Raw genomic sequence first — 13729 nt, forward strand, 5'->3', positions numbered from 1 at the left:
ATCAATGGATCTGGAGTGTCCCCATTAAGCCATCATTGTTCAATCACATTTTCTAAAGATGTACCACAATGTTACATTTGGAGTGAGCAGGCAGAGATGTTTTATTGGCATTCCCCCACTCCCTGGGAAACAAACCTTCCCAGTTTCTGCTGCTGTAGCCCTACCATGCTGTTGGTAGCCTGGACCACACTGTTAATGCTTAGGAACAGTCAAGGCTGACCGAAGTGGCACAGAACCTTGTTTTCTGGCTCTGCTTATGGAAAAGCAATGCAAGGGCTAGTTCCAATTTTTCAACCTCAGGTCTCCACTGAATAGTCAACGCTCCAGGTGAATCAAGTCAGAGACAGAATATAGTTCCTCTTTAAGATCAGAGAAGTCACTTCATTTAACATAATATTTCTTCCCTATGCATTCTGGACAATGTTGGCCAAGAGAGGGCCTCTGAGGATGCTTACGATTCTTAAACCAGTCAGATCTATTCCTTTCTATCCTGATCTTAGAATGAAGATGAAGACACAGAATTTATTTATTTGTGTGTGGGTGAATCTGTAGGTGTATTGTGCTGGGCCAGTAGAGCAAGAAAACAGGTCAGGACATTCTACCCCCAAACACAGCTCTGTGACATTCGAGGAAACTGCAGAAGCAGAAGGCCTTCTGACCTCATCCTGCCCTTCTCCCCTGAAGCAAGTCATAGAATTCTCTGGCTTCCCTCTGAACAGGTCCTAAAATCCTCACTCCAGAGATTCTCCCCCTATACCTGGGCAGAAGGAATGTCCTTATCTCTGAAGACACAGAGAAGAATCTAACAAAGAGGCCTTTTGAAGTCCCCCTAGTAAATTTCCATTGGGTTATACGCATTGACCAATCATGCTTCTCTGCCACTGTCCACTCCATTAATTTCAGCACAAAAACACCATCTTTCCCTAATGCTTTGGGTCTTCTTTTACGAAGGCTTCTGGGTCACATAAAATTCATACCAAATAAATGGGATGCTTTTCTCTTGCTAATCTGGGTTTTCTTGTAGAGGTCTCAGGCATACGCCTTACTCTGGGTGAGGAAGATACTGTTTTTCTTCTACTACAATAAGAGAAACCTTAAAGTCAAAATGATTCAAGGTGCTGCACACCCTGGCATGAGGGATCTACTTCAAGAGAAGGGGTTTGTTGTTCAAGTGGGCTTTTTTCCTCCTAGTGACCTCTCATCCTTACCCAAACTGGTATACAATACCTGTACTACATGAACCTTGCTATGCTGTGAGTCAATTTCAAATTCAATTAGAATGTACACTCTGAAGGAGAACTAGGATGGAATTCATCATCTGGGATGGGCTCCTGTCCCCTGAAATGTGTCCTGAGGCTCAAGGATTTTCTGCCTCAATAGTTCTCAGGAAGAGATTGCATCCTAGGCCCCCCTCATTAGAAATGCACATTTTGGGGCCACCCAGCCCTGCTGGGTCAGAATGATCACAGGGAAGGCAGTGAGCATTCTGCCACAAGATCTGCAGAGCATCACCTGCAGACTAAGGAATGCTGGTCTACCCTGAGCAGACTCACAGCTCTGTTTCCCCTCTACCACTCCAATAGACAAAAAGTAGCTCTATCAAAATGTCAAGGAAAAGGGCCCAGCAGGGTTGCTGGCTGGCTGCCAGAATAACCTCCAAGTTGTGCCTTTGTTTCCAAAACCCCTGTTTGACAGGGACCCTTGGAGCCACTGGCCTCCAGAAATGTCTTCTGGTCCAGCTCACTGCACCCAGCTGCACTACAGATGGAACAGGGGGCGGAGAGCCCTAGGCTCACCCCCTCCCCCACTCTTCTTTCTATATCTCAGCCCTGTGTTGGGGCCCCAGAAAATGACAGATTCCAGGTCTAAAAATGTCAGGGGCCATCATCATCTTCACATTATCTGAAACTGATTCACACTTGGGCTCTCAACAGAGAAAATCAGTAGGAAAAAATCAACTTGAATGTAAATTAGAGTTACTAGAGGCTGGGTAGAGGGTTGGGTGAGCATGGCAAAGAGTTTGATTAGCACACGCTGTAGGCATGTGTTCAAATATCACATTGAACCTCACCAATGTGCACAATTAACACATGATAATTAAAATTAAATAAAAATAAAGGAATTGATTTCCATCACTTCTCTGTACTACAACTACATTGATTTTAGCATGGAGTTGATGGTCCTATGTGAATCTTTCAAATCCACAGAAAGGGCCTAGAGAATCACCACACATCTCCTTCATTCATCAGGCACCTTCCACAGCCTCTCCTTACAGCCTGCAAGAGTGCCAGACAAAGGTTCTGTTTCACTTTATTGGATACACCAGGTGTGAGATTTACAAACAGAACAACAACGTGCACCAGATAGAGACAGTGTGCTTGCTGGCTTTTGTGTCAGGAGGGCTCTGAAATGAATGGACCCTGCTTCCACACAGTACAACAAGCATCCCAAAGTGGATAATGTAAACAATTAAATTACTAAGTTATTATCAAGCTTAAAATACTTCCATGAAAATGGTATGTGTGTGTATGTATATATATATATATATATATATATATATATATATATATATATATATCATGGAAGGTCTGTACATGATTCTTAAAAAACAATAAAAATAACAATACTGTGTTCTGTACAATATTGCTTCCTTTTAAACATTCTAAACCCAAGAAATATTTTTCTTGAATTTCAGCAAAGTGGGCAAAATACACATGCAATATAATTAAAACCATTTCACAAAAATACAAGATTGTGTCAGTTTCTATAAAGGCACATTTTGCTTGAATATAAGGAGGTCCCATTTCAGAAGCCCCTTTTTCTTGGGACCCTGGTAGGTGGCAGTGTGCTGTCCTGCTAATCTTTGGCTGAGAGAATACAACTGGCAGGGAGGCAATACAACTGGCAGAGAGAAATGGAGCTCCCTCCATCCTTAAACCGGCAGGCTGGTTGATGAGAATCTCAGAGCCCGAGGTACCACCTGCTACCTACCCCTTCACAGACCTGTTCTCCCCACATTTCTAATACTTGATATATATACCATATGGAGTGAAGATGTTGCCTATGTTTCTGCAGAGCATATGCATCTCACTACTGATTGAGCACCAGGATAAAGGCAGGTGGAACAGGGGTCACTATGTGTCCTGTTTCTGAAGAGGAAACGCTGCTTGGCCCTCTACTCAGCTTAGGCACCAGTGTGGCTTCCAAACAAATTGGGGGTGGGACCCAGAGGCAGCTCTGAGTATAGAAAATGGACAAGACAGGTGCAGGATTTTAGGTCACTGAGTCTGCAAACCAGCCCTCCAATGTCTTCATTCTTGTGATTACTGTGGCTTGTGATCTCTCAAAGGGGGTTAAAGTCCCTGTGGGGTCACAGTGGGGTCTCATCTCCTGGTGCCTGGCCCCTGTATACCCCTCAGGTTCCAGCTGGACTTGTGGTTCATTCATCTGTGTGTGACAATGAGTGTCATTGTCCCTCAGGAGCTTGGTCTCTGGGACAGAGCCATCTTCTTCCTTCTCTGCTTCCCGTGTGGTGCTATAGACCACATCTTCTGCGATGTTCTAGAAGAACAGTGTCCTCCAAGAGCTGAGTTGCCCTCTCTGCCACAGAAGTGTTGGAGGGTGCCATAGTGATGTAGACCATGCTGGTGGAGCCGCTGCTTCTGTGACATGAGCTGAGTTTGGGAACTATCTGAGGGGGCACCTGCTGTGGAGTCATTTGCACAGGGATCCGGACCAATAGAAGTTGGGCAGGTATGCCCCATAGGCAGGCACTGGCTGGCAGCCACCAATGGGGATGTAGAGAGCTGGGGTGGGGGCACCATGGGTCTTATCTGGCCCTTCAGGGGGATGATCTGGGGCTGTGGGAAGGGCTGGTCCTTTTGTTTGTGCACTATGTAGCCAGCATTGCTCACATTGCTCATGGGGCTGGTGCTCAGGGAGCTGGTTTGCGTGGTATTGCTGGCTCCCAAGGACTTCGCTGAGCTGTTGGAGTGGACAGGTTGCCCTAGGCTCGCAGCTGACTGTGGATGTCCCTTCCCTTTCAACTCAAGTTCTCTCCTAGCTGCCTAGCCAAAATATGTAAGTGCAAGTGGACAATCCAATAAATTACACAATGGAGCAAAACTGTACACCAAACCTTAAAAAAAAAGTAATGCTCATCCTACTATGGAAATAACCACAAACCACTACCCACCAGGGAAACAAGCTGAAATACACAGGGTGGAATGCAAACAAACTCAACAAGCCTTAATGCCAATAATGACCACATTCACTTTTCTTTCTTGATGCTTTGGACACAGGGAAGGGGTGTTGAGTGGTATTACATTTTTACCAAGGTCTCCTCCCCTCCAGATTTTGGTGAGATTTAGGAAATACATCTGATGTCCTTGATCTTAGTGGGTCAAACTTGGCTCTGGGATTAAAATGACCTTTTCTTTATTCAGTATTTTGATTTTTTAAACATTTTTGTATCATGTTAATGTTGTCTTTTAGAATACTACTTAAAATTAATTTAAATTAAAAGAGCAAGGGTAATCCATGGGTTTGCCCAATACAATATGCCAAAAGAGTAAAAGAATTCTTGAAAAATAGGATGTACCAATAGTACCAAGCTTTCAAATTCCTTTTGCTTTAGATTCCCAGTGAAAAGCAGCACTTTGTATCCCTCTACAGGGTTTATGGGAAGTGGCAGCGGGGCACACAGAAGCCAGGCTGCAAGATCATGGTAAGCAGGGATGGGTCCTGAGGGCTGGGCAAGGCAGAGGGCTGGCTGTCCTGGGGCTGCTGGCTCAACCCTCCAGCCCAGTACCTCCCCTAGCCCTACAAAGCTACTGTATTTAAGAGCCAGTGGCCTGACTGAAGCAGACTAATCCCTTCCCTATATGTGATGAAAGGTGGGCTCTCTAGAGGTACTTCCCTGTAACCCCAGGGAACTACGTGGTCTTATGTTTACCCCTTGGCCTTATAAATAAGTACCCCACACTTGAACAGCTCTGTGACCAGGGGCAATGAGTTCCCCATTGGAAGAAAACAAAAAATTTCTGGTCAACATAACATTGACAAAAAAATTTCTGGTCAACATAACATTGCACTCCAAATAAGATAAAATCAAATAAAGCAAAAGACAAAAAAACTTTCATCTGTCCCCACCCAGCAACTTTCTCTTTCCCCTAAAGGGTCCAGGAGGCAGATGTTCCAGAAGACTCAGGGGCCATGGACATTAGATTCTAGTTTATTTTCATTATTAGGGTGAGAGGTGGAGCCATGTCCCTCATGCCAAAATCAGGAGAAAAAGCTTTGTCTAGGCAATTGCATGATCATCTGCCTTAATATGATTTAATTAAAAATTACCAATACAACACATACTCTTTGGGAAAAAATGTACTGTTGAAATGTGGGCATTATAAAGTAAATATTCCTAATAGCCCTTTCATGTTGTTATTAAAAGCTATCATATTGTTAATAAGTTAATACTCAATATATTATACATAGTTTAATTTAAACCACATGAAACAACTGACATTTAACTATTATGATATCTATGAACAGTAGTTTCATATGGTGTTTTACAAAAGATCAGACTTCAATTTAAATTAAATTGTGTCACCTATATTTTCCTGCTTCTGGTTTTGGAACAGAATCAAATATTTTGGACAGGTCTTGTGTACTATTCCCCAGTATGGATGCACTTCCAATATCCCAGGCAACCTCCTACTGATAAATTAGTTTGCTTTGCATTTATCTCTCAGGAATGTTTCTGCAAGAAATATTCTTTCATTTTTGCCCTGTAAGTGCAGCTACCTCTGCAACATAAGATTCTAGTAATTGCCAGATAAAACAATGTGCATATTTTCCTTTTTGGGCCCAGCTGATGTCTTTCTTTGCAGGAAAGAACTGTACCAGGGTAGACTCCTCATATTTTCATTCTAAGAGTTTATTCCTAAAATGAACACACATTCAGCACAGCACAGGTCAGCACAGGTCAGTGGGAACCTGTCAGTGAACCTCCTTTCAGAGTAGGCTGGAGTTACAAAGTTCTGCCTCTGCCTTGGGTCCTCCTTTCTCCAACTTTCTACTCATCCCATTACCAGGGTAGTTCTTTAATACCCCCTTTGTCCAGACTCCCTCAAGTAAAGCAGGCATTAGAGATCACTGCAGCTTCTAACATGCAACCAAGGTCAAGAACACCATAAAAAGAATCCAACCAGACTCAGGTGCTAGTATGCTGCCATCTTCACAAGGTTTTCCTGATACATTATGGGGTCTGGGAAGGAGTGTGTGTATGATGTGGAGGGATCAGAAGGAAGAAGAGGAGGCTGTGGAGGACTTTGGTCATGTTCTTCCTTCCCAAGGGCTTTCCATTAAGGGAGATCCCATCCATGTTCACAAGTTATTGTGTTAGGGTTGACAGCCAACCCAAGGAGCTGATTCCTAAATGACCTGCCCACTTCTCAGACCCTGAACCAGGAATTTTGCTTTGTTCTCTGGAAATTAAATCCTGACATAGTCTATGTTCACTGAAGTGTCCACTCCCCAGGTAATGGGCAGCCCTCTCTCCAAAAAGGGCTGAAATCAAGCCTGTGTTCCTTTGGACCAAACTTGGTTCAGAAAGGGTGCAAGAGTTAGGAAATGTGGAACAAAGGAGAAGCAGATTGAGTGAGCTGCCTGGTCTAGCACAGGAGGCCCTAGAGATGTCATAAGAACCATGAGTGAGGTACCATGTACTCATAAGGTTTGTCTAAATTAGGAGTGCAGAACTATGCCTTGCACTTTCTAACTATTATTGGATGTGGTCTATCCTCCAAGGGTTTGTGTGTCAGAAGCTTGGTTTCCAGTGTGGAGATGTTAAGAGGTAGTGGAACCTCTAAGAGGTGGGGCTTAGTAAGCAACACTGTCCCTCAGAAGGGATTAAGGTAGTTCTCTTGGGACCCTGCTTAGTCCTCTCAAGAATGATGTCATAGAAGAACAAGCCTGGGCCCTCCTGGGATGCTCGGGCTTCCTGTTATGCTGAAAGATCTCTCCTCCTTGCATATCCTCCCATCATGATGCCTGCCATTCATCGTGTGATGAAGCCAAGGGAACACTCACCAGAGCTGGTATCATGTGGTTTAGACTTTCAGCCTCTGAAACCATGAGCTAAAAAGACCTCTTTTTTTTTTTTTTAACAGTACCCAGCAAAAGAGACAAAACAGAGATTCACTCTCTGTGCTATGAACAGTAAAATGTACAAGTGACAACTGCCTACAGAAAGAAAAAAACATGCAAGTGACAACTGCCTACAGAAAGTGCCTTCAAGTGTGCTTGATGTCTCATCAGAAAAATCTGTGACTCTTACCTGTGATTTGGTTTTCAATCTCCCTCTGCATCTGGACGGAGTCCACATAAATGGTCCAGTTCCCAATAAAATGTTCACAGGCAATTTCCCAGTAAGGCTCTCAGAATCCGTCCTCCTGGTAGTCATCCTTGGTGAAAGCACACAAGGTCTGGAAGTGCAGCAGGAGATGTCAAACATTCCCAATGATTTGATTTTTAAATCCAGCATCTTATAATCCAAGAATTTTGCTATTTATCCAGATGAGTTCAAAACTTAGAAGTCCACACAAAAACTCGCATGAATATTTGCAGCAACTTTTTTCAAAACTGTTGGAGAAAACTAAGATTCACTTCAGGAGGTAAATGGACAAGCAGAAATGGATGCACCCAGACAGTGGAATAGTATTCAGTGCTAACACAAATTGAGCTATTGAGCCACATGAAGGGAGGAAATTAAAATGCATATTACTGGTGAAAGGAACCAATCTGGAAAGGCTACATATTGTGTGGTCTCAACTATATGACTCTCTGGAAATGTAGAAGTATGGAGACAGTAAAAAGACCAGTAGTTGCTAGAGGTAAAGGGAGAAGATGGGCAAAGTGATGAAGAAGATTTTTAAAGCAGAAAAACTATTGCCAATGATACTATCGTTGTCATCATGGAGGTCATTACACATTGGTCAAAATCCATAGAAGGTAAAACACAAAGAGTTACCCTGAATGTAGACCACAGAGGCCAGCTCATGATAATGTATCAACATTGGTTTGTCAACTGTAATTAATAGAACAGACTGTAAGGAGACTGAGAGGAGAGTACAGGGAATTCTTTCTGTTCAGAATTTCTATCAACCTGAAACTGCTCCCCAAATAATCTATTAATTAAAACCAAAACCCAAACACCCTGCATCTTTAATGGAGTGTGGGATGCATAAGGACTCCTTAAGGATGACACATGGCTGAGCAGGTGGTTCTGTATAAACACATAAATGCACCCATGTCAGACATGAAATATGTTGCTTCCTGACCTTGGTGCACACCAGAGCTGTCTGGCATCCCCTCACCACACACACACTTCTCTTGTTTGCAGATATGTATTTTATAAAAGCAATGATATTGCAAAAACTGCATTCTATCATTAAATCATAGGAGAGAAATCTTTGAAGAAGAGGAAAGCTGAACAGAAGCACCTTCTAGTATATCCAAAGGCAATGGAAGCAGAGAAAAGGAAGCCTGACCCTCAAAGAATCTGCAAGGGGAGATACACACTGCACCATGGGCAGCAGGACCCTGCACAAATGTTCAGCAAGCCAGAGAGGGGACACGTGACAGCAGCCTGCTCTCCTTCCAAACTGCAGTCCTGCCTTCCCAGCTCCTTGGAGGGTGGGGGGTCTGCACTGATGTGAAGGGCCTAGAGGCCCTGGTGGGAAGTGTGCTAAATTCTTTTCTGCAAAACCAATTAATCCAGCTTTAGGCAATGAAACCCGCCATTGTAAATACCCAGGTGCACCACACAGTGAGTCTGAGATCTTCCAGCAGAGACCAGGGACTGCAACAGGCCCTTCAGGCTGCTGCCTACTGGGGACAGAGGAGCTGGTCTTCCAGAACATGTCTCTGCTGATCCCCTCAAACCTGTAACACAGTAGCTTGTTTTCTAGCAAATTGGAGACTGATCTAATGAGCGAGAACACTTACCTCTCAACCCTGCATGGAGTAGACTGTCCTCAAATGAAACCTGAGTTGTGTTCAGATTAACCAAATGGACTTAAAAGTTGAGGCAGAATGCTTGCAACAGATGAGGGGCCCCAGCACAACCTTCTCTCTCTTCTAGGCTCTCCCCCACTGCAGTGTCTTCTTGAGCACTTAAGAAAAAGTTCTTTTTCAAAGAAAAGAACCTGAAGCCATAAATAATCCAAATGAGGAGGTTTGGGTCTCAGCAAGTGTAAGATGCCTTTCTCTTGAGCTTGCTATCTGATATATCTTTGGTTTCCTTAAAAAGAGTTTAAATAGGCAAGCATATTGACTGTGTGAGCCCAGCCCGTATTCCTTCACCTTTCTTGAGCTGAAATTTATTGCTGGTTAAAAACACCACATAATGAGAGTTGCCTCTGCCTTGGTGCTTGTGGTTGGGTTGAGGGTGCTTGTGGTTGGGTCAAGAATGCTTGCATTAATGTCATCTAAGCCTGAGAGAGAGATTCTGCTCAGACTCTAAACAAATCTGCAAGAGTGGGCAGTTTCTTTTCTGCCCTGCCAGATTTAAGGAAGAGAACACTGGTCACTTGCTGCAGGCTTCTCCGTGGCCATAGGCCAGGTTCTTACAGGGTGGAATGAGAAACTGAGGTACAGGGTGGACAGTAAGGGGCTCACACTGTGCCATCCCCTCCTCAGCATTCTGTGGGCTTCCAGTCTGAATCTTAGAAAACATCCCAAAAGCCAAAAAGAAGTGGTTGGAAAATGATATTCTTAATTTTTTTGAGAATTCTAGTGGGGGTTACTTCCTACTTTCAAACAAAATTATGTTTCATGCTTACCTGGCATAGTTTGGGGGTGCTGAAGAGTACCAGAGCTGGAGAAAAATCTATAAAATCAGTCATTTGCAGGGAAGGGCTGAAACAGAATCTGGTATCTATGAAATTCCTTAGACAATGCAAGTGAAATGGACATGCTTACCCAATGGTAGAACATCTGTGCTATTGACATTCAATCTGAAAACCTTCTGCCTTCCTAATGTGGGCACTGATCCAAGGCCTGATGATACATGGATGCAGAAGAAACTTCTATATGAAGAAGTCACTGTGAAGGAGGGAAGAGAGAAATAACTGCAATAGTTGGTAAGAAGATGCAAGAGAGAAGGAGCAGCGGGTGGAAGGGAAACACAGAGGAAGGAACCAACATGCTGGGATAAAAAGTGCTCTTCTAGAGGAGCTGAGAGGAGGGCAGGGCAGATCTACCACCTTCCCTAGATGGCACATGCTATAAATAAAACAGTGTGAAGAAGGTCAGTTCAGGGGCCTGGCATGGTGGTGCATGCCAGCAATCCCAGTGACTCAAAAGGCTGAGGCAGGAAGATTACAAGTTCAAAGTAAGCCTACACAAAAGTTTCTAACAACTTTTCTAACAACTCAGTGAGATGCTGACTCTAAATAAAATATAAGATAGGGCTGGGGATGTGGCTCAGTGGTAGAGTACCACTGATTTCAATCCCTGGTACATGTGACACCCTCACAAAAAAAGAAGATAATCAATTCAAGGACAGAAATAATGAATGAGATTTAAGGGGAAGAAAGGCTCTTTTCAGATCAAAAGCATCAAAATTCAAGTGTAGTCACATATTTTATAGGAAGTGAAACATTTTTCCCCATAAAATATTTTTTTGTTAAAAAGTAAACAATTTTCATAATTGTTCCTATTATGAGAAACTACATAACAAATGGGCTGCCTGCTGGATTGCAGCTGAGGGTGCTAAAACTTAATTTCCAATTTAGTGGGAGGCACAGACAAGAGGACAAAGAGCAAACCAGCCATGTTAACAAAGAGAGAAAAAGCTCTGTAAGCAATTACAAAACTCAGCACTCTTCACAGAAAGTTAAAAAAATCAAGAGTGCAAGCCACAGTGAAATAGAGAAAGTCACAATGATAGCTGGAATTTTAATACCCATTAAATGCAATCAATGGACTTAATGGAACCAATCAATGGAACTAGTCAAATATTAGTGCACAAACTCTAAGCACCATCCTGACCTGATGAACATCTATAGAACAATATGCTCAACCAGAGCAGTCCCTATATCTGTTCAGTCCACAAGGAATGAGCACCCCAAGAGATCACATGTGCAGCCATAAAACAAACCTCAATACATGTAAAAGAATCAAAACCATAATTCTCTAACAACAGGGAACTAAATTAGAAATCCATAACAAGAAGATATTTAGAAACTCTCCTAATTTTTGCAAATTAAATAGCAAACTTCTGAAGAACTGATAGGCCAAAGAAGAAAATGCAGAACTACACAATATGAAAAATGAAAGTATTGGATATCAAAAGTTTATGGCTCAGCTAGAAGGTATAATTAGGAATTTAGAACTTTAAGTGTTTAAATTAGATAAAGTTTATACCCTAAGAATTTTAAGAAATAAGGGTGAGTTATATCTAAAATAATTAAACCAACTCAGGGGACTCTTTGGTTATAGCTTCTTAAAAGGGATCACAGGAAGCTGCTGTCTATGTAAATGCTGGGAACCAGGAATTCTGAGATCTTAATATGAACTGACACATCTAACAGGAAGAAATCAGCATTATAACTAAGCATCAGCATTAGAAGCTGTTTGGATGAGCTACCCAGTCTGGTCCCTCTCCACCAGCACACCTGACATGAGAACATACAGCATACAACCCTCTAAGAGGCAACATTGTCTCTAAATTCTAGGCTCTGCAATCTGGGCCACATTTATTATTAACCTCTCTGAGCCATGATTGCCTCATTTGTAAAATGGAGACAGCAATAACTTCTGCCTCATTATGCTGTTTCATTATTAAAAAGTTAATGCACATAAATGAATCAGTATTGTCCATTCCTGGCACAATGTAAGTCTTTTTTTTTATTGTTGGTTGTTCAAAACATTACATAGTTCTTGACATATCATATTTCACACTTTGATTCAAGTGGGTTATGAACTCCCATTTTTACCCCGTATACAGATTGCAGAATCACATCAGTTACACTTCCATTGATTTACATATTGCCATACTAATGTCTTGTATTCTGCTGCCTTTCCTATCCTCTACTATCCCCCCTCCCCTCCCCTCCCCTCTTTAGTTAAGTATCTTGCTTTCAGTGGTAATATATTATCTACAAAACAATTGCAAAGGGACAGTGCAAAAGTTTTCCCCTCCTTATTAATAAATAAAAGGGCAATAAAGATTCTTTTTTTTTTTTTATTGGTCGTTCATAACATTACATAGTTCTTAATACATCATATTACACGGTTTGATTCACGTGGATTATGAACTCCCCCTTTTACCCCGTATACAAATTGCTGTATCACATCAGTTTCCCTTCCATTGATTGACATATTGCCTTTCTAGTGTCTGATGTATTCTGATGTCTGTCCTATTCTCTACTATCCCCCCTCCCCCCCCTCCCCTCCCCTTTTCTCTCTCTACCCCTTCTACTGTAAATCATTTCTTCCATTTGTATTATCTTGTCTTACCCCTCCTTTCCTCTTGTATGACATTTTGTATATCCCTGAGGATCGCCTTCCATTTCCATGCAATTTCCCTTCTCACTCCCTTTCCCTCCCACCTCTCATCCCTGTTTAATGTAAATCTTCTTCTCAAGCTCTTCGTCCCTACCCTGTCCTTGTTTACTCCCCTTATATCAAAGGAGTCATTTGGTATTTGTTTTTTAAAGACTGACTAGCTTCACTTAGCATAATCTGCTCTAATGCCATCCATTTCCCTCCAAATTCTATGATTTTGTCATTTTTTAATGCAGAATAATACTCCATAGTATATAAATGCCACATTTTTTTTTATCCATTCATCTATTGAAGGGCATCTAGGCTGGTTCCACAGTCTTGCTATCGTGAATTGAGCTGCTATGAACATCGATGTAGCAGTGTCCCTGTAGCATGCTCTTGTTAGGGCTTTAGGGAATAGACCGAGAAGGGGAATAGCTGGGTCGAATGGTGGTTCCATTCCCAGCTTTCCGAGAAATCTCCATACTGCTTTCCAAATTGGCTGCACCAATTTGCAGTCCCACCAGCAATGAACAAGAGTGCCCTTTTCCCCGCATCCTCTCCAGCACTTATTGTTGTTTGACTTCCTAATGGCTGCCAGTCTTACTGGAGTGAGATGGTATCTTAGGGTAGTTTTGATTTGCATTTCTCTGACTGCTAGCGATGGTGAGCATTTTTTCATGTACGTGTTGATTGATTGTATGTCCTCCTCTGAGAAGTGTCTGTTCAGGTCCTTGGCCCATTTATTGATTGGGTTATTTGTTATCTTATTGTCTAATTTTTTGAGTTCTTTGTATATTCTGGTTATTAGGGCTCTATCTGAAGTGTGTGGAGTAAAGATTTGTTCCCAGGATGTAGGCTCCCTGTTTATCTCTCTTATTGTTTATTTTGCTGAGAAAAAACTTTTTAGTTTGAGTAAGTCCCATTTGTTGATTCTAGTTGTTAACTCTAGCGCTATGGGTGTCCTATTGAGGAATTTGGAGCCCGATCCCACAGCGTGTAGATCATAACCAACTTTTTCTTCTATCAGATGCCGTGTCTCTGATTTAATATCAAGCTCCTTGATCCATTTTGAGTTAACTTTTGTGCATGGCGAGAGATAGGGATTCAGATTCATTTTGATGCAAATGGATTTCCAGTTTTCCCAGCACCATTTGTTGAAGATGCTATCCTTCCTCCA

The sequence above is a fragment of the Urocitellus parryii genome (genome assembly GCF_045843805.1).
Source record: "Urocitellus parryii isolate mUroPar1 chromosome 13 unlocalized genomic scaffold, mUroPar1.hap1 SUPER_13_unloc_1, whole genome shotgun sequence".
NCBI classification, from domain to species: domain Eukaryota; kingdom Metazoa; phylum Chordata; class Mammalia; order Rodentia; family Sciuridae; genus Urocitellus; species Urocitellus parryii.